Here is a 26258-nt window from a genome sequence, read left to right on the forward strand (position 1 = left end):
AGAGAAATGCAACTTAAAACCACAATGAGATAACACCTCACATGTGTTGGAATGGCTATCACCTATAAACTAACAAACAAGTGTTGGAGAGGTTGTGGGGAAAAGGGAACCTTTGTGTTCTGTTGGTGGGAATGCAGACTAGTGCACCCACTGTGGAAAACAGTATGGAGATACCTCAAAAAATTAAAAATGGAACTGCCTTATGACCCAGTGATTCCACTTCTGGGAATTTATCCAAAGAAACCTGAAACACTAACTTGAAAGAATATATACACCCTTGTTTTCATTGCAGCATTACTTGCAGTAGCCAAGATTTGGAAGCCATCCAAGTGTCCATCAACAGATGAGTAGGTAAAAAGCTGTTGTACATTTACACAATGGAGTACTACTCAGCCATAAGAAAGAAGAAAATTTTACCCTTTAGGACAGCATGATTGGACCTGGAGAACATTATGCTAAGTGAAATAAGCCAGTCAGAGAAAGACAAACCATATAATTTCACACACATGTAGAATGTAACAAATGAACTCAACTAATAGGCAAAATAGAGACAGACTCAGAAAGTAAGCTGACAGCTTGTGGGGGTGGTTAGGGGAGGAGGGGTGGAGCAAAAAAGAAAAAGAACTCATGGACGCGGATAACAGTGGGGTGTTTGTGGGGCATGGACAGTGGGTGGAGGTGGAAGTAGGTATAAGGGGGATACATGGTAATGGAAAAATATAATAAAAAATAAACTATTAAGAAAAATACAAAAAGAAACAGCTTCAGCTAAATATCCAAGTTTATCACTCACTAGTACTATCTTCCACAAAACCCTAGAACTGAAACACAATTTAGCCAAGCTCTTTGCCTGTTCTTCCAGTTTCCAATAACTTGTTTCTCATTTCTCCTGGAACCTCATCATAATGGCATTTACCAGTCATTTCTACCAACATTCTCTTTACGATTACTTAGGTATTCTCTAAGAAGTTCCAGGCTTTTTTTTTTACAGTTCTCCCTTTTATTTTCTGAACTCTCATCAGAATTGTCCTTAAGGCTTCACTCCTGGCAATTTAGGTTTTTTCTAGCATATATCTCAAAACTCTCCCAGCCTGTACCTATTACCTGGTTCCAATGCTTTTACATTTTTACCAGTTTGTTATAGTACCATCCCATTTTTTGTAGCAATTTCTGTTAGGCTGCTATATAACAAAAACACCGAAGGTTGGGTGGCTTGTAAAACAACAACCATTTATTTCTCACAGTTCTGGAGGCTGGAAAGTCCAAGATCAAAGCATCAGCAGATTTGGCATCTGGGGAGAGTGCTCTTCCTGGTTCATAGACATTTTCTCATTGTGTCTTCACATGGTTTAAGGGACAAGGGAACTCTCTGGGGTGTCTTTTATAGGAACATTAATGAGGCCTCCACCCTCATGACCTAATCACCTCAAAGAGGCCCCACCTCCAAACACCATTACACTGGAGATTAAGCTTCAAAATATAAATGGGAGGGGAAGGGGCACAAACATTCATTCTATGTCAATTACTTAATACAGTATGGCTGGGGGCGGAGGGGGGGAAACGATTTAAGAGCCTTTTATCCTAATGACAAAAGCTGCCAAAATAAAGAGCTCCAAAGATGTTTAAATGTAAGACAACAGTTCCAAAACTCAGTCTCCACTAGAGGAAACAAGAATGTTCAAAGCTAATCATTAACAATAGGCATAAAGTGATGCTCTGTCTCTTTCCCTTAATGACCTCTGTGCCATTCTCCAAAATTCGACACTAGACCAGTCTTGCCACAAGCCTTCGGGTTTATTTCATATGGCTCCTCTTGCTAAATCTTATAACTGAATTTACAATTTACCCATATTTGATGTGAGCAGCTTTTTACCTGCTAGTGCTGAAACGGCTCAGACACACGGTACCTCCCTGGGTAGAAAATGGTAGCTTCTCTGTGGCAGAAGCAAGCCCAGGCATATGATGTGGGGGGCTCTCATTCAAATGCTCTAATAGCTGTTTTTAAACTGTTCCCCTCTAAATCCTAGAGTGCAATGGCTGATTATTAGGTCAACAGACATGAAAAGCTTTGTCAATTGGCCCAAGTTTGAACCAGAAGCAGCATGTCTTTCATAATGAAAGATATAAGATTAAATAACAGCATTGGTAACAGTGAGTGCTATTTGAGGTTGTTTTGTTGTTGTTGTTGTTGTTGTTTTTATTGTTGTTATGTATGTTTTGCCCTAAGAGAAAAGGTAAGGCAATAAGAACTATAAATTGTCCTTTATTTTTCTTAACCCAGAGTTATAAACCATGAGATATTTTCATGTTTTCATTATAAGAACTACAGAGTAGAGTTTCCAAATAGATTTTCAGCTTTTAGCTTTATAAGACAACATTTATATGCAGTGGTACAGTGACCATTGGTTCGGTGAATCCCTTACTGAGCTTGAATTTGACATTATCTTCCTTCTTAAAATCCTTAAAATTCATCAGTGGCTCTCCATTACCTCCAGGATGGTGGGGAGTCTCTGGTTAGTATGCACACCTCTTATCTTTGCTCCCATCACATGGAGACACTTCTAGTATTCCAAGTGTTCCATGTTCTCTTATAACTCCACCCCCTTGCTGTTCCCTCAAAATCATGTGCATCTTCTCTGTGAAGCCAACCTTGACACTCCTTGAATTAGACTGTCCTTTGTACTCTGTGTTTGACTTCATTATAGCACACATCATGTCCTATTGACATTAGCTCCCAACTCAGCTGTGAGATCCTTGAGGCCAGGGTGTGTGTGCTATGTTGCAGTCCTTTCTGCTTTCTCAGTGCCTAGCATAATTTCAGGCAATGGGTAGCAACAGGTCAGTATGTGCCTAGTATGGAACAGATGAGTTTCAATGAACCATAAATGATAGAGACCGTTTCAACTTAGGCACATATCATATTTTCTCTTCAGGAGAATAAATGCTAATAGATCAGTTAGTAGTCCCCTCATATTGGCTCTACGTAGTTCAAGACACAGTTTAAACTATGGTTTCCCTTAAGACAAATTAAAAAATAGGCAAGAACAGAAACAGTTCACACACTTCAGAAAAAGAAAAGGGAAGGAAGGGTTTTCCTTTTGAAAGTCTACCTCAGGTGCCAGTGATTATTTATATTTTGTTCTGATGGTTGGTCCAGGAACAAAAAGAAGAAAGTGACTAAAATATATTGCATTCCATCCATGAGATTAAAGAGGGAACACATTTCAGTTCCCAATCCATCAAAAGACACAATTTTATCTCTGCAGAAGCTCAGGTGTGTAGGAGTTGCATTAGAAAATGGAAACCAAACTGAACCAAACATGAATTGCCTGATTAATTAGTCTGTTTATTTCCCAATACCTCCTCTTTTCATTCTTGAGAAATGAATAAACTTTATTAATCATCTCAGTTGGACTTGTGCTCAACAGGTATCGTATCCCCTCTTGAACAGACCACTCCTCCTCCTCCTCCTCCCTGTGGAAAGACGGAGGGCATGCTAACACAAACTTAGCCTTCCAGGATGTGGAGAAGATGTCAGGTGAGTGACAGGTGCAGAGGCAGGGCCGGGGCCACACAGCCTGGAAAGGTTTTACCTCCTGCAGAGAAGGCTGTCTCTACTTGCTTTTCCCTGAGATGGCTCATCAAGAGCAGGTGGGATTTGGGCGGCCGGCAGCTGTGTTTAGGAGTGCATTTGCTTTATCCCCCACATCCTTTGAGGATTTCATTGCAGGCCATGTTATCTGCTTTAATGAATGCTCTGGCAGTTTCTGAACCTGGAGATGTGTGTGCATGCCTTGAACTGTGATTATTTTCACCACTGTTGAAATTGAATAGAACATACACTCACGAATCCTTTTCATGTAATGTGTCTTCTAGTTCAGGCCTAAACAAGAGACAACTGTAGGGAGAATAACTTTAGCTCAAAAGTTGAGGTTACCCAGTTTTCTTTCTTTCCCTCTTACTCCATCAGCTAATCAATCGCCTCCTGCTGCTATGTATAATTTAACAGTTTCAAAGCTGTGCTCTTGTTGGCCATGTAAATATGATACATCAATTAAAAATTAACTTGTACAAATTTACTTATGGAATAGAGGAGTGTGATACATAAAGTGGGAAAGGCAGGGTACAAAATAGTTTTAATAAATGACTACATACACATATATATACAGAATTTTGAAAAGAACCTAATAGAATACATGCAAAAATAAATAATGCTTATTCCTACAGTGGAATTAAGGGCCATTTTTGTATTCCATATACATGAACATTTTTCCATTATTTTTTACATTGAGCATGCATTGACTTATAATCTGAAAATACAAAATTTTAATAAAATGAAATGAATATGTGCAAATAGGGGAAAATAAGTATTCCCTGTGCTTTCTACTCCTGTGACCACAACTATAGTTTGTTGCTCCTTTTTTTTCCCAAATACACAAATTTCCTTGCATGGCACCCTCCCTTTAATATCTCCTCCCTTAATTCATTATCTCTTTTAAAGATCTTCCTGAAAGGAAATCTGACCAAGTGGCTCCCCTAAATCGTCCAGGGTTTCATGTAGGGTAAAGAGGTCCAAAATCCTCATGCTGAAAATGAAAATGCTTCAGGAGTTCATCTGCACCTGAGATTCATCTCCAACTCCCTTGTCTCTATCCTGAGTCACCAGAAGGCTGCCTAGGTCTTTCTTGTTTTGCACATGGCAACCCCAGGGACTCCTTTCTCCCTTTGCTCACCTCCCACTGCCCTCACTTACCTCTAATCTCTGCCTCAATTTTCAGGTGTCAGCTGTTGTGTCACTTCACACAAGAAACCTCTCTCAGCATCTGCAGGTCCAGTTAGGGGTTTTCTTTTCTGCCTTGCTCATATCTCTACATTAGCATTCACCACATCAACATAATTGTCACTTCATGTGTGTCTTTTCTCCATCTAAAGGGCAGGAGGATGTTCTGTCCAGCTCTGTGCTTAGCTCCCAGTGCAGTGTCAGGCAGTAATAGGTACTTCTTAGACATTACTGAGTGAATATACTCTTGGTTGGCATGAATGGGGGAGGAGAGGAGATGGAATCTGAGCTTACTTTCCTTGTATTGCTCTGACTATAGAAACTGTCATTCTTAGTTAACCAAGTTTCAGCTCCTTCTCAGAGGTTGATAATACACTCAAAACTTTTGAGGTATCTGATCATGCCATAATTTATCCACTTTTCATGTTTGAGGAATGTGGCATTACATCCCGTTAATTGTACCTTATAGATATTGCAAAATACTTCCCCTCAATAAGCAGTGTAATTCTGGATAAGGGAGGTATTACTTGGTGTTATGGCTTGAGTTGTACCCCATCCCCTTAAATTCATGTTGAAGTCCTATCCCTCCAGTACCTTGGAATGTGATCTTATCTGGAAATAGAACTGTTTCCTATGTAATTTGTTAAGTTAAAATGAGGTCATTGGGTGGACCTCTTCATTGATTATGACTAATTCAATATGACATTCTTATAAAAGTGGGAACTTTGGACACAGAAACACACACACATGCACATGGTGGGGGGGCACCATGTGAAGATGAAGGCAGAGATTAGGGTGATGTTTCTACAAGCCAAGAAATACCAAGACTTATCAGCAAACCACAGAAGTTAGGGGAGAAGCATAGATTCTTCCTCAGAGATTTTGGAAGACCAAACCTTAATCTCACACTTTAAGCCCCCAGAACTGTGACATCATAAATTTCTTTTGTTAAGCTACTCAGTTTGTGGTACTTTTTTTACTGCAATCCTAGCAAACTAACACACTCAGGATAACTTCAGGGGGATATCAGAGGGAAGGACTATATCCTAAACATCCCTACTGAATTGTAATAACCATCTGACATGGTTGTGGGCCCTTCTACCAATGAGGGAGGCAGGGACCTATTGCTAGCTCTTTTGAAACTTGTATTACAGCTGTTATTTTCTTTTTCCTACACTTTCAGATTTTCTCAACTGAAAAAAAAATACAACCTATCTGAATTTAGGTACATGTAGAACTAAGTTTAAAAGACAAAATGATAGACTGAAAAGTAAGTTCCCTGCTTGTTCAGTCCCTGCTACCTAGTTCTCCTCCCCAGAGGCAACCTCTTTTATGTGTGTGCATACACGTATTTCTTACATAAATGATTATAGTCTATGCATATCATTCTATACCTGGATTTCATGACTTAATTACAGATGTTAGAGATAATCCTCTGTTAGAATACATAAACATACCCCATTCTTTTTGATGACTGTGTAGTATTTCTTTGATGAATATTTTCTGACCATTCTTTTTTTTTAGAGTACATACATTTATTAAATGTACAGTGAAAAAAGAGAGGGCCTAAAATAGAAGGAGCAACAGGAGAGGGAGTAGGTGGGGGAATGAGCCTGGGCTGGGCTGCCTTAGCTCACTGAGAAGTCAGAGAAAAGAGGCCTTGAGGACAGGTTCAGGGGTTTTGCTGCCTGCTGTTCTCCTGTTTGAAAGTATCATGGGGGCTCCCAGAATTCTTTTGTAAAGAGTATATGCCCAAGAGAAGGGCACAGGTGCACTCCAAGGAGGGTGCTCTTTACTGCTCACTCTTAATAAATTCTTAGTTGACTTCTCATAAAACAAACAAAACTTTGAAAAAGTGATGAGCCTGCCCACTGCTTTTACACCATTAATGAGATGGTTATTCTGTTTGCTGCCAGAGTTGTTAGATATGTTTTAAACTCTGTGAAAAGCTGGCTCTCCTCAGGTTTTATACAGGTGTCTCCAAAGCACAGCAGCCTGTTTGCTCTGGGACTGACCCTCCTGGCTCACTACATTCTATGTTGTCAAATTTTTCTCCTCCCATGGGCTACGCTAGAAATGATCAACTCAATGCATGCTGGGCCAGATGAAATGTGAGACCCCATGCATTAATCAAAACCTTTGAGTAATGTATCTGTTTCCTTCTGTGGCCAATGGACCATCATTCATTTCCCAAATGCTACTGGTGCTGGAATTTCAGGGCCCATCTGAGTTCTCTTCTGTTCGCAATTCGTGAGCCTTTCCTAAATTTTCAGAGGCAATTGGGAAATGCTTCTTGTTCAACAAGACTGTACACACATTTGTCATCTGATTTCTTTTTTTTAAAATTTATTTATTTTTAGAGAGGAAAGGGAGGGAGGAAGAGAGAGAGAGAGAAACATCAATGTGCGGTTGCTGGGGGCCGTGGCTTGCAACCCAGGCATGTGCCCTGACTGCGAATTGAACCTGCGATGCTTTGGTTCGCAGCCCGTGCTCAATCCTCTGAGCTACGCCAGCCAGGGCTCATCATCTAATTTCTAAACACAGGTTAATAAACTCATTCAACTGTGAAATAACTACATCATATTTCATGCGGTTGAATCTGAATGTGAGCTTATGGAGATAAAGGCTATGTCAAACTCACTATGTTTCACATTAATCTAAGGAGCTCTTTAAACATTAGCCATAGCCACAGATTCAGGGGATCTTCAGAAGCCATATATGGAACATCATCCCTGGTGGGCCTGTGACTTTCAAATAGGCCAGGCAGCCACGTGAACAATACAAATTCCCTTCTTTTTCAAAGTGTCTGTGTCTCATTCATCCTTCAAAATCTAACTGATTGCCTCCCAGAAGTCTCCAAAAATCTCCCCAGTTTGAATGAATAGCTTTCTCATACTTAAGAGATGAAAACATGTACATTTACTTAGCTCTTATTTACTTTAATGTTAAGATATTGTTTCCATGTTGGCTTCCTTTACCAAGCTGCACATATGCCTTGAGGACAAGAACTGGGTGTCTGTTACCCCTCATATACAGAGTACAAAATAGCCCACTGGGTCAAGAGATGATCATCACACAATCAGATGTCGAAGTCCGTGTACATGTTTGGGGAGTTCCTCCCTGAGTACATGGCTGAGGGCTGGACACTACGTGTGCATGGATAAGCAGTCCAAGGCTTACCAAGTATCAGCTGCTATGGGACTGAGATAGAAACAAATATAATTGAGGTTGAGCAGTTATGGAGGTAAATATGTAAGTATTTTAATTCACAAAAATTAAATGAAATGTAAACTTCAGTTCCTCATTCATATTCAAATGTCCAATAGCCACTACCCTGTTGCACGGTGCAGACATAGAACGTTTTCCTCAATGCAGGAAGTTCTATTGAACAATCTAGAGTCTCTAAAATGTAAAATTCACAATGTCCAGCAGTCAATCACAAACCACTAAAAGTGGAAATACACAAACAAACAAAACAAAACAAACTCATGTAATCTAGAGTAAAAAAAATAAAAGCTGTCAAAAGAAACTGATTCTAGGATGGATCGAATATTGGACTTAGAAGATAAAAACTTTAAAATGTTGTTTTACAGTGCATATTTAAAAAGTTAAAAATATATTCACTAATATTAAAAGGGGAATTATGGAGTGAATAGATCAGGAATCTTAGCAGAGAAATGGAAACCATAAAAAGAACTGAATGGAAATTCTGGAATTGTGCAGTACCTGGAGGGGCTTGCAGAGTAAAGATGGGAGAGGAAAAAAGCACTGCCATTGGAGACAGATAAATAAAAATAAATGCAGGATCGGGGGCCTATGAAACAGAGTCAAATAGTCCAACCCATGGGTGACTGACATCCCAGAAAGAGAAGAGCATGAGAGCAGGAAAAAACACATATAAAGAAACAGTGGCCAAGAACTTCCTCAATGTGCCCTGGCTGGTGTGGCTTCGTGTACTGAGCGCCGGCCTATGAACCAAAGGATCACCACTTCAATTCCTAGTCAGGGCACATGCCTGGGCTGTGGGCCAAGCTCCCAGTAGGGAGTGCATGAGAGGCAACCACACACTGATGTTTCTCTCCCTCTCTTTCTCCCTCCCTTCCTCTCTGTTTAAAAAATAAATAAACAAAATATTTTAAAAATATATTTTAAAAAAGAACTGCCTCAATGTTTTAAAAAATGACTTACAAATCCCAGAAGCTCAAGAAGAACAAAGATAAAGAAAATCCTGCATAGATATGTCATAGTTGAACTTCTGAACACTCAACATAAAGAAAAAATCTTGAAAGTAGCCGGAGTGAAGACACATTACATACATGGAAACAAAGGTCAGAGTTATGCTAATTTTCCATTAGAAATAGTAGAGGCTATAATAGTAGAAGATAATGAAATAATATCTTTCAAGTGTTAGGTGAAATATCCTGCCTACCCATAATTCTATATTGAACAAAAATATTTTTAAAAAAGATGAAATAAAGATATTCTCAGATAAACAAAATCTGAGAAAATCATCACTAGCAGATTTGAATAAAGGGCATCCTTCTGTCCAAAGGAAATAATACCAAATAGAAACTACAGAACAAACAAAAAGTACCAAAAATAATAAATAATCAAATAAATAAATCATGCTGTATTCATACAATGGATTAATACTCAGTAATAAAAGCAAAAACTACTGATAAATGTAATAACATGGGTTAAACTGACCCAAAGAAGCCACATACAAAAGATGTCATGTTATATGATTTCATTTAAACATACGACATTCTAAAACAGGAAAAACTAGTCTATAGTGATATAAATCATATTCATGGTATCTTGGGGGTAGGAGATTGACTATACAAGAGCAAGGGGAAAATTTCTGAGGAGATGGACATTTCTATTAACTTGTTAGTTTAGTGGGTATATACATTGGTTAAAAGTCAATTTAAACACTTCAAATGTGTGAATTTTACAGAAGATAAATTATATCTTAATAAGGTGGGTTAAAAAAATTTTAAGTTACATTGTTATTGAGGTTCCACCCATTTAAATTTGTACCCTAATACTGCATACATTTAGTTTTCTCTGTAGTACATATCACTGTCTACCACACTGTATATTTTATCTATCTTGTTTCATCTTTCCTTCTAGAATGTAACTTCCATGTGGGTAGACACTTTTGTCCATTTCTTTCACCATTGTAAACAGGACCAAGAACAGTACTTGGCACATAACACATGCTCAATAAATATTATGTGAATGAATGAATGAATGAATGAACTTCCTTTATTGTTATCAAATATAAAATTGAGTAGATAGCCTTAAATAATACCACATTATGTTGTGAAACTCAACACATCAGATTTTAGTCTAACTCAAAGTTAGAAGTCAGTAAACCTGAGTAAAAAGCTGTTACACATAGATGAAATACATGTGTGTGTAGGTGACATGTCATGTGAGATACTTTACTTAGGCTCTCAGATGCATTACAGATGTTTACAATAAACATAACCTCAGATATTTTTCTGTACTTTGCTTACTAGAGATACAGGTATAACTAGGGAGAAGATGACAAAGAAAAGGGAAATGGGGTTGCAGTTTGTAAGAGACAGAGGTGGGTGGGCTACTATTTATCATCCTGAGATCTACCACCTTTTTGGTTCTTTCAGAGACTAGTAAGTATAAACTCTACTAAGTGTAGTGATCTCAGCACACCTGGGTCTGCCACGTCTCTGGTTATAAAAAAGTGATTGTAATGGACATCATTATTAAAATATGAATGTGGCTTGGATTCTAAAGAGTTAGGCACCTCATTTAGCATCAAATTTCGGACACCTGAAAAAATCCACCTGGTCTTTCCTATTAGATGGTCCACTCTAGTGAAGATATTTACCTTGAAGAGAGAGACAAGGGGGTGTGCATAAAATACCAACAGCATCACGCACCTCTCCTAAGTGTTACACCATTCCAGAAAAAAAGAGGGAACAGGATTCCAAGTTGCAGATAAGGGCATGTTTATTCCAGGTCACAGTTTAGTTGATAAAATAAGATTCCAACATATAGTCTGATGACTCTGAAGTGTGTGACCTCAGTGCCACCTCCTCCAAAGCAAACTGCAGCCTCTCTGATTTCTCCTGTACTTGTACTGCATAGCACACACTCCAACGTGTGACTGCATTCTCATGGGCATTGTTCCTGGCTGTTGGCCAATACTACACCCCTCCCTTAGCCCATCAGGAATATCAGCCTCTCCATCTCTAAAAGTCAGAAAATATGTACCTTATCTCCCACTTTGTTTATTTTTATCATCAAAAAGCAATAACTTTCTCCTCTATCATCCCTCTCTTCCTCCCACTCTGGCCCCCCCACTCCCATTAGAGTCAGTATTCAAAGGACCTGGGCATTGGGACTCAGCTGGGAGGGAAGAAGAGAAAAGTACTCATACTTCTCACTCTATGTCCTTCTGAATGTTAGAATTATAAATATGAGGAGTCACCAGCTTAATGGAAAGGAAAGAAGTGTGGGGACATTCTTGTGGAAGTAGAAAAGATGTCAAAAAAGAAGATATTTTGTGAAAGATCTTGTCTGGAATGAGGTGGCTGGGGAGGGGGCCTGGAAAGAGGGACAAGGGTGAGGCAGTATGGGAAGGGGTGAGAGAGAAAATAACCTTGAAGATTCTGAGAGAAGAACCCTGGCTGCTGTGGCTCAGTGGATTATGTGCCGGCATGTGAAGCAAAAGGTCATTGGTTTGATTCCCAGTCAGGGCATGTACCTGGGTTGTGGGCCAGGTCCCCAGCTGGGGCCATGCGAGAGGCAACTGGCCGATGTGTCTCTCACACATCAATGTTTCTCTCCATCTCTCCCTCCCTTCCCCTCTCTCTAAAAATAAAGAAATCAAATCCTTTAAAAATAAGATTCTGTGGGAATACTTAAGATTTAACAGAGAGATGCTGGGGGTACAGGTGAGAGAAGAAGATGAACTGATTAGTGCTTTAACCCTAAGCCAAGAAAATTGAGTAACAAGAGACTGACATTTGTGATATGATTATTTTAACAGTATGTCCTTTGGGACAGTGTGAAAGAATTTTCAGGGTTTCAAGTTACCTGTGTATATTATCTTGGTTATCTTGGTTCAGGACAGCAGTGGACAAGATGGAGAAGCAAGAACCAAGATTGCAAGTGTGAGCACATGAGCCCGTGTGTATGTGAGTATGTGATTGAGTGTGTATGCTGCATTTGAAAACCTTAAAAAAAGACTTTTCTCCTGCCCGCTCTAGCTCTGTATTTCTCTTCCCCTGCTGTCATGGCCACCATCAGTTATGGCTTTGTTGCCAAGTGAACCTCAGTAAAAATGAGTTTCTAGGCCCAATTCTGGTGTGGAGAGTTGCCTCATACCAACAAGCAATTCTTAGATGCCAGCAAGGTGTCCAGAAATTTAACTCAATTCTTACGCTATCTACGCAGAGATAGCATCAGATCCCACAAGTTAAGGGTTAAGTCCTACAAGACTGCTCCCCTACCCACACACACTTCAGATGCTATCTGCAATCCCAGGTTGTTAGCTGGGCTTCTCATCAAATGTCCACAGATTATAACAACCTCAGAATGCAAATTGTAAGTCTAGGGTGTCATCTATAGTTCTGACTGCCTGGCTATAAATCAGAGGCTCCCATGACCCCTCCTCAGATTTGACTGATTTTCTAGAGTGGTTCACAGGACCCAGAAAAACATTGTAAAAGAATGTAACTCAGGAATAGCAATATGGAACAGCAATATGGAACAGCAAGACATGGAGAAAGGGCTCAGAGCCTCTATGCCCTGCACTACCCTCTCCCTGTACCCTCACATGTTCACTCGTCCAGAAGCTCTCCCCCCAAAAAGACCAACAAGCTCCTCTCCTGGGTTTTATGAAGATTTTACCACATAATCATGATCGACTAAGTTATTAGCTATTGGCAATTGATTTGGCCTCCAGTACCTCTCCCCTCCCTGGAGAGTGGATTGGTGAGACTGAAAGTTCCAAAACTCTAATCACATGGTTAGCTCTCTCGGCAATCAGCCCCCAATTTTCAGTGGGATCCAAATTCACCTCCATGAACATAACAATGACACCTTCCTCACTCTAAACACTTAGGAAATCCCAAGAGTTTGGGGAACTGTGAGCCAAGAACTATGTATGAAGACCAAATATCTTGCAAGTCACACTTGTCACAATTAGATTGTCCAATGTTGAATCTTTTCTTAGTCCCCTGTCCGTTGCCCCCAAGTTTCCAAATGGACTTTCGGGAGGAAAGAATATATTTTCAACCTCACAAACACTTGCAGAGGACTTGTCTCTGAGTAGAAGATATGCAACACATCATGCATGGGTTGTAAACAGTAATATAGTACTAAGCAAAGCAGCATTAGAGAAAGGTATTTTCAGCTAACATCAAAAGGCTAAGTCAAGGTGATAGATGAGGATGGAAACAATTTCCAAGCTCATCTTTTAGCACTTTCCCTGGTTCATGCCCTCCAACCCCACTAGCCTTTTCTTGCTTCCTCAAATACAATTTGTGTCCCCACTTTCTTTGCCTGAGGGTATGACTCCTGACACCTCTCAATCTAAAGGATCTCCTGCACCACATCACTCACTTCTAGCTTCTGTATGACACTTTCCACTCTCTGGCATGATCTAGTATATCTATTTATTTATTTGGCTTATTTGTGTATCCATTATTAGAATATAAGCTCTGCGAGAATAGGGACCTTGTCCACCTTCTCTAGCACTGGAGAGAGTGTTTGGCACTGGGGAGAGTGTCTGTAAAGTGCTCAAAAAATGCTCATTGAATGAATATGCATGATCATTAATGTACTATTTGAATCTTTTATATTACATAGAAGAGATTTTTCTCTACTAGGTACTGATTCAGCAGAATCTCCCAGCCTTACTATTTCTTATGATGGGGACAGTCCTTAAAAAACAAAAGAAGGAGGGGGACCAGTATTAGCTGTTAAATACCCCTCAAAAGAGTACTGTTCTTTATTAAGGAAACAAATGTCTGGGGTTCATTTTTGTAGTATGGTCATCAGAAGGCTCAGAGGCCCCCAGGTAAGTTCAATCTTCCTTCTGTTTGTTGGGTAGAATCAGTCTCATTATAATGGACGCATTAGAATTTGCAGGCAGAAAGGGCTTGGCTCTCTTTGACTTATTTCCATAGTTTCTATTTGAAGCCAGACTGGACTCTTCTTGTGGGAGGAAGTTGGGACTGGGCAGCACTGGTGTTGAAGAGAGGGTCTGGGCTGGTTGCTGACAGAGCAGCTTCTCAAGGTTCCTTATTAGCTCTGTCACTCAACCAGTAGCTGCTGCAGGCAGCTGCCTTGATGTTGTGCTCAGTAAGGTCCCAGCTCTTGGGCTCCATGTAGAGATGGTGTGAAAACTTCTGTTCTCTGTAGGAACGCACACTTGATAGCTATAGCCCAAAGCTACTTACTGAGTCAGGCCTAGCCAAACACTGAGTTGTAGAGGGTCAGCCATTTTTTCCTGTTTCCTCTCCTCGCAATTGCATTTCTGTGCCTCAGTTCCTTCCCCCCCCCCCCCCTTATGGATCCTCATTTGGACTAAGGAGTATCTGGGACATAGCTTACCCAGCCTGCTCTGCCCAGTCTTCACCCTACCTGTCCTGCTTCCACCTCTCAGCCTCAACTCAGGATGCCCATCTCTCCACAAGAGATGGAGAGGCAGGGCCAGGAGGTGTGGAGTGAAGAGGGGCACTGTGGGGTGAAAGACTGGGATCCCGGGCCACTTCTTTTCATCTTTATGACCCACAACTTTGGGTAAGTCACTTCTCCCAGAGACTCAGTTTCTTTCTTTGCAAACCGGCCATAAAATTCCCCCATCTATCTAGCTCAGAGTATCTCTGAGATCAGAAAAGATAATGGATGAAGTACAAATTTAAAGTCTTTTCCAACCTTCAAAACTGAGAAATTCACAGTTCACAGTTCTTTAGGGACTAGTCTGGGAAATACAGTTTGATCTAGTAAACAATAAACTAATTTACAATTGACTCCTAATGGCCAAAAGTGATTTCAAGGGTTATACCATTCGGGTAATGTATTTTCATTTATATCCAATCTTTTCATGTATATCCTGCCTCAAGCAGAAATCATTTAAGGTGGGGATTTCAGTTATCAGGCTGACCTCTAGAGGCAATAGCTTGAGGGAGAAGGCTGTTTAAACACTGAAGTCACAGTTGTGATAAGTGTCCCCTGGCCCTTCCACAAAGCTGACCCATATAGCATCTCCTATAATCTGAACGGGACCAAAGATGGTCTCAGAGGTTACTGTCACTGTTACGCAATTAATTATTTTGCAAGTCTTGCCTCATCAAAACTATGTTTTTCTCTTGGTCCAGTTTCCCTTTCAAATACCCTGATTACAAATTGCAAAGATCAGGCAGACCTGGGCAACCTCAAGCAGAAGAAGTCTAATCATCTGGCTTTGGCAACTTCCTGTTCTTTGTGACTAGCTGTGGGAAGAGAAATTGAGACTCACAGACTCTTGCAGTAGATGGAAACTTAGATATCAACAGGACTGGACTCCTTCAATATTTTCAGTCAACATGCTTATTGAGCACCTACTTTGTGCCAGGTGCTAAAGGGTATATGACCAAGATGCTGAACAAGACACTATGGCTAAACCCCTGGGAAAGAGGCAGGCAAGTAGATAGCTAGTTGGGGTGCATGGATAAATACAGTGTATTTGTACATTGTACACTTGGAGAGCTCTGGAAGGAATGTCTTGCAGGGTTGGGGGAAATCAGAAAAGGCTTTTTGGAAGAGGTGGAATCTGGAAGGAATAAAAGGAGTAAGCCTGAATAAGATCAAAGGGTGTAAGAATATGTTCCAGGGAGAGTTTACAGCATGTGCAGGGCACAGAGAGCAGAAAAGAAAAGGGGTGGGAAGAAGGAAGGAAGAGACTGAGAGGGTGAGGTAAGGCAATGAGAGCAGACCAGGATGGGGCTGTGACTGAGCTCTTCACACATTTAGGAAGCTCCCAGAAGACCCATGACTAGACTGTTAAGTTCAAAGGGAGAAGTGGTAGGAGATAAGGATGGAGCAATAAGCTTTGGCCAGATTGGGGTGGGGCTCCTGGACCTTCTTAAGGAGTTACAACTTCATCCCAAAGACAAGGGGACTCTGAAGGTTTTAAACAACACAGCAGTTTGAGAATACTAGATGAATTCTAAGGTTTCTTTAGTGGTCCCCCAGCAGATAGTTCATTTCATGGTGAGGCAAATGAACTTGTTAGCAAACTGTAGGTTCAAATGGAGTCCAAAGCTGCCATCACAAGATGGGGGGTTTGGCCCTGCCCTCTCTAGTGGCTTGCTCTTCCATGTACCGCATCCTCAATATCCAAAGACTTTCTCTTATCCTACCTGCATCTCAAGTTTTCTCTTCTTCAGGGTTAATAAACCCAGTTCCTTCCATCACTTCTCAGGAGACACAAGAGAGTTTCTCCTGGGAAGCATGGATGTTGGAAACCTATTTTTCCCTCTTACCTCTGCTCCAGAGAAGTGAGTTGTCAATATTCAATGAATCCTTTTCGAGTGGGCAATATAGATATTTACACAAAGAGTGAGCCCAGATTGCTTAGCCATATTAGCAACAGGCATCTGTCATTTGCTTCTTTGATCAACTAACTCTCCTGCCACTGATCAGCTGGCTAACCACTTACTCTTCACTCTAGCCTATTCCCCCAGGAACATACTCTTTTTGTGTTGCTTGACATTGTTAAGCCTCTAATTCAACTATTCAGTTTCTCCTTGTAGCTTCCTTTTCTGAGGCTAAGTCAATCTTAATTTGGATGCCTTAATGTCCCCCCAGCTGCATGGCATAGTGGTAAAAGCAGTCTTCAGAGTCAGAAAAACCTAGGCAAATGACTTAGCCTGGTTCAGCTTCAGTTTCTTCCCCTGTATATTGCTAACAACATCCATCCTTCAGAGTCTGTGAAGGTCTGAGCTAATTTAGGTAATTTCCTGGGTACATAGTAGGCATGTGAGAACTGATGACTATTAATACTGAAAATGAAAATAGTAATAATAAGAATGATGTGGCCCTTCTATTTACAGCTTTATGTTCTAGGTCTACTCACTTATCTGGAGCCTCAGTTTTCCCATCTATTAAATGAGGCTAATAGCCTTCATTTGGCAGAGTTATTTGGGGATCCAGTGTGACAAAATGTGTAAAACACGCAGTAGGTACTTGGAGCACGGATGTGTCTCTACCTCTTTGCCCTCCAGGGGAGCCCCTTCCCCTTGTAGCTCTCACCTCCATCATTACACCCTTTCCCCTATCTCAAGGTATTAATGGTAGGGGTCTCCTACCATTAATGAAGGTTTGATTGCCCAAGGTCAAAGAGTCATTTTTTTCTGTCCCTTGTTTTTCTTTTGTTCTCTCTTTCCTGCCTGCTATGGGTCGAATTATGTCCCCTGTACTTTCCCTCAAAAAGACATGCTGTAGTCTTAACTCCCAGTACCTGTAGTGTGGCCTTATTTGGAAACAGGGGTCTTGGAGATTTAATCAATTTAAGATGAGATCATTAGGGTGGGCTCTGATCCAGTATGACTTGTCCTGGTAAGAAGAGAGAAGTCCTGTGAAGACAGAGACACACAGGAGAAGACAGCAATGAGAAGATGGAGAGAGGTTGGAGTTTTGCCACCACAAGCCAAGGACTACCTTCCAGAAGCTGGAAGGGGCAAGCAAGGATCCTCCCCCAGAAGTTTCAGAGAGAGAGACAAAGATGTTCTCTCTCTGGTCCCCAGAACTGTGAGAGAATACACTTATGTCATTTCAAGTCACCCAGGTTTGGGTACTTTGTTACATCATAACTGGGAAACTAACACACTGGCCCCATTGCTAGACAGAGTCGACATGATTGAGAGGATAATTAATATGTATAATAAACATTCTTAAAGCACATCTTTAGAATAGACAAACTGTTTACCCAAATTAGGGATATATTATGCAATTATGTACAAAATAAAATTAATCAAATGGAGTAGGGGCAGGGTGATGAAGGAGTGGAAAAAAACTGCTTTTAAAAAGACTCAAAACACCACCTTACTGACAGATAGGAGAAAGCAAGTTGTAAAAGTTGGAACGGCCTTAAATGAGTGTCAGGGTGAGAATAATAACATGAAGCCACAATTCAGAGATCTCAGGGGAGCTGGCATTTTCATGCTGATCAATCTAAGATTTTAGCTTAGCCAGGGATAAGGTTTACAGACTAAAAATTAGCCACAAGGTACAACTTTACTCCTGGCTTAACAGAGGACTAAAGAAGAAAACAAGCAGCTGTGTTAGAACTTGCAGGGCAGTGTGAGATGCTGTGGTTTGAACAAAGCTGAGTTGGCCAGAGTATGAATTACAGGAAGAAAGGAAGGAAGAAAAAGAGAGCCCTGAGACTATTTATTCCTTTTCTATGGGACATGTTGAAGAAAAGACCGAGTCATACGTCACAGACCCAGCTGGAAAACGTGGGGCCAGACAGGACACAAAAGGCATGAGTCACCAGCTCCCAAGTTGCAGGAGCTCCGTATTTGGAAGCCCAGCAAAAAGCTCTCTGTTATTCGAATGGAGTCTCCTGGTTTCTGGGGCTGCTGTGAGCTTCAGCCAAATGTTTTGTGGGTCTTAAAAATTAAGACTGCTGGTGATGGCCTTGGACTCTCATAGCATGGTGTTTCAGGGCAAAATCAGCTAGGTGGGGGTGGAGGAAGAAACTGGAGTGCAAGCTGTTGATGGAGTAATCAGGTCTGATGGGGTTGGGATGGTTCATGGCTCAGTTTAAAACTGTGGTGGACTTTCAGTTGTCCAGCATCTGTTCTTCCTGTTTCTGGGAACCAGATTCTGTTGTCTCTTTGGAGCCTCAACCTTTCTTTTCTCAGGAGCTAGGGGTGGCACATGCCCATGGCCCTGTCAATCAGGACATTTCATTGTCCTGGCCACAGAAATCAGTTTAGGAATGGGCATTTGGTCCATGTCAGCCCAAAGAAAGTCAGTCCTAGGTAGGAACTTTCACAAAACTGTTGGGAACGAGCTACAGTCAGCTGGGTTGCTGAAAGGAGAGGGCATGCACCTGGAGCTGCTGGGGGCCTTCTTGCTACCACACTGGAACATCCAGCCCAACTGAGCCCAGGGATGGAGACAGCAAGTCCTGATGAGACTGAGCCCCTCTATCCAGCTGTGCCTAAAGCTTTTTTCTGTTTCATAAGCCAGAATGTCCCATGCTTTTGTTTTCCTAAGCCATTAGAGGTTGGGTTTCTTTTATTGGCAATCTAAAGAGTTCTGACTAATACATAGACCTCAGCAAGGCACAATAAGACCACAGCAAACACCACAAAAATATATAGAAGCCGGAGAGAAGAACCAGTCTGTATGCACACGGCATATTGGACCTCAGGGCTTATAAAATGGAAAAGATATAAACATAGTAATGGTTACAAGGGCATTTTAGAATACTTAGATTGCTTTAAAACATAAAATAATGGTGTCACTCCTTTAAATCCTTCTCAAATTAAAGAATAAAAACAAAGTGAAAAACAGTAATCTGAATTCTTTTTGCAATAATGTGGCATAATAATAATACCAATAACAATAAAAAGAACCACCCCAAAGGCAAGAAGTGTGGGTTTCATCTCGGCTCTGACCTAGGGCTACCAACTCTACCTGATTTGTACAGTGCTTTGTCTCTGTTTTAAAATGTAAAGTCCCATGTTTTCAGAGCCCAAAGCAAACCTGGATTATCAGCCATGCCACATTTTGGGGGAGCTCTGGGTTTTTATAGAGGGCTGCAGCAGCCACTGCTGAAGGGGGAAGGGTGCTGTGTTACCTCTTCTACTTCAGTCATTGGAGTTTCTCTTCTAGATGTTTAAAATTTCAGAGTCTATCAAAGATGTGTTGGGGGTATGGAAACCTGCCCTGTGAGGAACCTGTCTCTGGAATTCCATCTTTTTTTTTTTTCTGTTGTTACAGGGCAAATGGCTCTTACAGACCAGTTGTTCTCACACCTGGTTGATCATAAGGGTCACCTAGGGGATTTTAAAATGATAGGCATACTGGCTACCGAACCTGGAGATTACAACTCAGACAAAATTGGGTGGAGCCAGAGATCTGTCTTTTGAAAAATCCTGGTAGGTGACATACATATAAATTATTCATAAATGTTGGTATGTTAACTATCATTAATAATAAACCACTTTCCACACACCTCACAAACGGCCAAGACACCATTGTTTGAGAGACTGTGTTCCAGTACATCTTAAACTTTCCGTGAACCAGGAGGACTGGTTAAAACAGCTGGGCCCCAACCCCCAGGGTTTCTGCTTCAGCAGGGCTGCGGGGCATGGAATTTGCCTTTCAGAGCATTTCCAGGAAGCATCCAGGGGCCTTTAGTATCATGATTGTAGACCATAAGCTCAGTTGAGTGTCCTGTTTGGTCTCTTCAATCTTTGTAATCATTTTAACATTCTCTTTCACCACCCCCAGTATAGAACTCAATAAATTATTGATGGATAAATGTTTTATTGGCTTCAATGACAGTGACCTTTACACCAACTTTCTAAAGGATATTGTGACCCACACCCCTTAGCATGTGAAAAAGGTTTCCGCTGGTTATCTAAGGAGTATTGTCCCATGGGACCTCGGCTGAGGACAGGGTGGGAACAACAGGATTTCCTGCTCTCAGCTTTAGGGGCTTTGTGCTGAATACAATAAAGCAATTGCTGTGCTCTGTCCTGGGGCCTCCAGCCAAGCCCACCGGACTCTCTCAAAGACTCCATTCTGCCTGTTTGTCACTTTTCATCCACCAATTCCTTTCTGGCTTTCTTTAGCTTGTCGTCATACTTAAGTTTTAAACTGATTTGCCGGAGGATTACTCAAGCATATTAACTCTTCTCCTGTGGGTAAACTAGTTATTATCCCTCTGGAGGCCCAAGCATGACTACTCAATCTCTGAGCAGGCTGTGCGGGGCCCCTTAATCACCCTGTGTTCTTTGGCTTGTGTTTGATCTCTGTTGGTGCTGGAACAGTGTGGGCACCTTGGCACCATCTTCCTACCCATCTTCATTAGTACAAGCAATGTGTCTTGAAATACAGAGACCTACCCATGGCTGCAACCCAGACCTCTACCCAGACACACCCCAGGGTTAGAAAGGAAGGGAAAGCCACTGACCATTATTGGCCATTAAACAGGGGAGTGCCTTGTCCAAGTTCTACAGGAACATTCAGATAGTGTTTAAGTGGCTTTGCAACTTTTATGTAACTACTTGAAATAAGAAACCACCCATAAAAACACAAATAACCATAGTAATAATAATAGAATTTAAAAATTCGTTCTCTTTATTTTAGACTCCTGCTACTATGATGATACCTCAAACAGTTGATTAGTTGGTATACAGTCTTGTTACCCATGAGAAAACAAGAATGTGTGTAGAAGCTGGCAGGAAGCAGAGGCCTTCCCAACTCCTCCCTGGAAAGAAGATCTAGTTTTCATCAGAACCTACACATAGGGAGAAATAATCTGTTCTAGATCAATTCTACATCAGCCTTGTTGAATGGCCAAGTTTGTGGCAATCAGCAAAAGCAGTCTTCTCTGCCTTTTGTCCGTGCAGTCACTGTGAGTCTTGCCTCCAGGGGTAACTAGTCAACAACTAAGGGAGGAATCACTCTGCTGTTCTCTAACATTAACAGTGGAACAGGAGCAAAGCCTTTCTCCTCAATTCTGTAAGTGGCAGAAATGCTTGCCACTGAAGAAGTGTTCTCTAGTGCAAACTGGTCTGGAAGGCTCGGCCATGTGTACCCTGGAAAGTTCTGGAACCCTTTTGGTGTTGTGTTAAGGACATCCATGTTTTAGGACATACCTTTGAGCCTAGCTGACAGGAAAATATTGTGTTAGATAATAAATAAGTTGAGGGTTCAATAAGTTTTAACACTCCAGAGTCAAGTCACTCTAGATGGAGAGTGGGTATTTTTCTTGTAGGTTGCCTACAGACTTTCAGAAGTGTGGAGGGTGGTGGTGGGCAGGGGAGGGGGAGAAGAGAAGAAACATGGCCTGCATGTCATTCTTAATAATTGCCTCTTGATTTAGAATCAGGACATTTATTTTTTTCTCTGCTTTATAAAATGTGGGATGGTGGGGGAAGGATGCTGCAAACAGAGATGTAAAACAACTCTGACAGTGCATAGAGGCTGCAGAAATTCCCATACTGAGGCCAAGTTCACATCATTGGAGGCAATCATGGTGTAAGGGAAACTAGGAAATCCTCAAAGTTCATCTTTTTAAAAGTGGATCAGGAACAAATATTTTGTAAGAGACTTGTTAAGTTCAAAAAGCTTAGAGAGACTTGAAAGGGCTTTTGTATGTAACTGAGAGAGAATGGAAAGTTCTCACCATGTGGAGGGCAAGTCCCCAAGAGTCTAACTCAGAGGACTTACAGGAAAAGAGCTAGCAAGGATTTCATTTGGGACAGGGGTGGAAGGGGCACAGAGAGGAGCATCCGTATTTATCTCTGTGTAGGGAAATTGTTGACGAAGCAGACCGAAACTTTCCGTAGACCATCATGTTTGCAGGAATCCAGAGTAAATGGACCTTTGTGGGGAGTCTGCAGGGGTCTCTTCTGTGTTTGGATTCCTCTGAGCAAGAAGATGGAGGAAGCTCCTGCCTAATGGTCTGGCATCACGAAGACATGCCCATCTGGCTTTAGAGAAGCCCTCCTGTCTGTATGTCACAATAGTGTGCACTGACTAGTTAATTTTTGGTATATTCACAGTAAAGAGAGAACTGCATTTTTTCAGTTCAGCTATCTGTAAGTTTCCCTTATTCTCTGTACACAGTTAACTTAACTTTCACCTCATGTCCTTCTGGACACCTTCCTCCATGCTGATGTTTAGATGTCATCATGGTAGTTTCTACAGAGCTCCTTCAGTGATTGGTAGAGCTAAACATTTTCCTTTCATAACTTCCCAAACAAACTGCCACAAGTTGCTAACTTTAGACTTGAGCAAGATTCATCATATAAGGTTGGCATCCTGTCCATTAAACACAGTCTTTGTCATTAAGATATTCTCTAGTTGGCAGAGTTTAACATGTTGGTGTATCATTTTATGGTCAAATGGCTATTGCCTTGAAACTTGGTTCAACTCTTGGTTCATGCCATTGAGGGACAAACCACATCTTTAAGCAGTGTAATTGACAGTTGTGTCTTGAAAAGCAAGGCCTTATCAAAAATTTTCTGCAATTTCTGTATTGTGAGAGAAGGAGGATGCTGTTTTATCTGCAGAAGTCAGTGTGGAATTTATAACCAAACTATTCATTGTGTGGTAGAATTCCACAGGTTTCTGCTGTCAGTGTGTCACAGGGTGGAGAGACAATAGTCCTTTTCAACTCCAAGTTCTATGGTATCAGGAAACTGCTGTTGGAAGAAGACTCAGTCTCTAGTGCCACTCAAAAGGTAAAATATTGATAGATTCAAGAGAGATCAAGCAAAAGAGACCTACACCTTAGGGTGTAGATCTGTGACATATGAGGAAGGGTTAAATACAAAATATTGTATATACAGTATTAGCAAAATAATATCCAAAGGAGAACATGATCAAGAGTCTGCTAATGCTTTAAAGGAAGTTGTAGGGAAGAGAAGTAAATAATCCTCACAGGTAAGAACTGTGTGGTCACATTGCCCAGCCAGGTAAGAGCACTACAGGGACCTTTGTGAGGGAAGCTAGCAGACCTTCCCAGGTAGACCAGTGTAGCAGAAGGAACAGAAGGGGTGCACGTATGGAAGCGTGTGTGTGTGCATGTGCATGTGGTGCTTGTTCTTATCTCCATTTACTTTTGAAGTCCACAAGCTTGATTCAAACAATGATATTGTGAAGGAATGTTCTCCTGAATTAAAAAGCTGATCTGAAAACAAGAAAACAGACTTTGGCAAACCTGGTTTTGGGTTTTGCTAAAGGAATTGTTTGTGCTTAATACTTAGCAATGCCATGGGGCCAGAACTGAAGAAAAGGCGGCCCTGGTTAAAGTTGGACTAAACCCTAGATGGCACCACCTTTTTACCTGGGTCATAGTAAATGGCTAAGAAGTGCTTGTTGCTGATGAGGGAACAAAAAACCCTGCCACTTTTGTTTAAACACTCAGAGGTAAATATGTATAGTATAATAAATATATAAATATGTACATGAATTTATATTTAGTTAAGTGTATATTATCAGCATATATTTTATATATATCTAATATCTAACATATATACACAAATATACATATGAATGTATACATGTATGTGTGTATATGTGTATACACCTCACTGTGATTCTAAGGAACAATATGTAACATTAAAACAGAAGCTACATGTGTTTGCAGGAGAGATAAACCATGGTGGCTGGGGTGGTCTGGGTATTCAAGAGAAGATGTCAAGAAGAATGGAATATGTGAGCTAAGCCCGGTGGGTGGACAGGAAGAAGAAATTGGTCTGGAAAATGGTGGAGAAATTCAGGAAATATATGGTAGATTGAATAGAAAAAAATGGTCTTAACAAGTCATGTTATGCTGTCACTCTTCCATTTTCATTTTTCTCTCTCTTTCTCAGTCTCTCTCTCTTCCTATTTTGTGTGTTCTGTCTCTTGCTTCTCTTCTGCATTGTTTAAGCCTTTCAATAGCACCCTTGGGCCCAGCTACTAGCAACCAGAGCTTCAATAAATACTTTGACCTCCATATTCTATGAGCTTCACTTCTTATTTTTCTAGGTTCCATTATTTATTCTTCAAATTATGATATTAACCTCACATTATTCTTTAACTTTAGTTTCCTTTTCTTGCCTGCTTTTGTCACTGGAGGGAAAAGTGTAGGTTGATTATAGTCATCCAATACCCATCTACACATTTGGGATGTCACAAACTATCTAACCCAAAGGTGAATCTCTTTTATTAAATGACAACACATTAGGGATTGAACATTAAAGGAACAGACTTTTATTTACCTTTCACCATATGCAACTACTATGTGAGGCACTATGGGGGACAGAAATGACTAAGAACTTATAAAAGCTTCATTTATTGGAAGAGACAGATGCGTAACAACGGACTGTGCTAATGTTGAAACACAATATTGCTCTAAGACTTTATTTCATCATACTCTATGACAATATGGAAGTCTCTGTTGATAATGCATATTTTTAATTTAAAATTTTTTCCTCACAAAGTTTCTTTCATAAAATCTAAACATTGGTACAAAATTCAAAAAATTCTGCTAGCCATGTCCCATTTCTAAAGCCTTTTTTTTAAAACTAAAAGACACCTCTCAATTGGCTGCAGTCAAGCACTCCATCTCAACACAGAGATTTCTCTGGTTCAGCTAAGCTAATTTGTACAACTCTCTACCGTGCATTTACAACTAACTGTTGGATACATCTGCTACCCATCCCATTGACAAAGCCAAAGACACACAAACCTCATGACAGATGAAGTAGAGGGAATTCTGTGATTTAAAGAGCTTGATCAACTGGTTTGTATTAGGAAAGGGTGAGCAGGAAAAAGTTCTTTGTCAGATTTTTTTAAAGCCAAAAATGATTTACAGCTGGATGATTTCAACTATGTGAAGACTCACTATCTAAATCTTATAAAGGAAAATTCTTAGGGTATTATGGATACATATCCTGAAAAGTGAGGGATTTCAGCAAAGCATGCCTAATTGAGTAGAAGGGGAATACTGTGGTAAGTTCAAAATATGCTCCTTCGAGACATTAAAGTACTAGACCATGTCTACACTTAGGTGTAGGTCTAATAAATGAGGGTTCTGCACCAAAGTGTGATATTGCTTGTGGTTTGAGGAAGCTGTCTCAAAAATAAGCAGCTACCCTGAAAGGCTCCAACCACTGTGAGCCTGAGAAGGAAGGAATCCGCCACCTCCATTTTCTGTTGAGGTTTGGAGAAGGATACTATTTTGCTGATGCTAGAGTGAAGCAAATGAATGCATGGATGTTTTTTAGTCAGGCAGATGTGGATTCAGATTCTGGTTAGGCCAATCTTGCCTCTGTATTTATTCCAATCTTCAGTAATTGTTTTCTATTTGATAGTAATGGCTAATAAAGCTTTAGGGCTTCTCAAGTATAAGGCATTGCTATAAGTGGTGGGTGTGTATTACTTCATCTAATTTGACAACAATCCAATGAGGTAATGTACAGAGAAGTGTTAACATAGCAGGGTCAAAGCTGCTATCCTTTGAAAGCCCTGCTGGCAAGATTGGCTCTTGGCTGGCATCAGGAAACCTGGATTTTGGGGGATTTCCACCATTTGCTGATAAGTCATTTGCTGCACCCAATTGTTTGTACAAACAATGTGGTTTTTACTGAACACCTGCTCCCTTTCTGGGAATCTGGAATTTTGGTACGTTTTGGGAGAGGGTGCCTAAGTGACCAGCCCTCAATCAAAACTCTAGCACTGAGCCTCTAGTGAGCTTCCCTGG

The 26258-nt window shown here is 40.8% G+C and overlaps 1 protein-coding gene across 3 annotated transcripts in view; it reads right to left on the reverse strand.

Annotated features, from left to right (window-relative positions):
• The window catches only part of NEDD9 (neural precursor cell expressed, developmentally down-regulated 9), a 178689-nt gene that overhangs the window by 139307 nt on the left and 13124 nt on the right, over positions 1 to 26258 (reverse strand). For 2 of the 3 annotated variants that reach the window (XM_045847093.1, XM_045847092.1), the window contains one exon: positions 17280 to 17394. The exons of the other annotated variant lie outside the window; for it this stretch is intronic. The gene's annotated coding sequence lies outside the window, so the exon portion shown is untranslated. The remainder of the gene's footprint in view (positions 1 to 17279; positions 17395 to 26258) is intronic. 3 annotated transcript variants of the gene reach the window in all.

Source organism: Phyllostomus hastatus, unplaced genomic scaffold, assembly GCF_019186645.2.
Source record: "Phyllostomus hastatus isolate PE091 unplaced genomic scaffold, TTU_PhHast_1.1 phas_contig_524, whole genome shotgun sequence".
Lineage (NCBI taxonomy): Eukaryota > Metazoa > Chordata > Mammalia > Chiroptera > Phyllostomidae > Phyllostomus > Phyllostomus hastatus.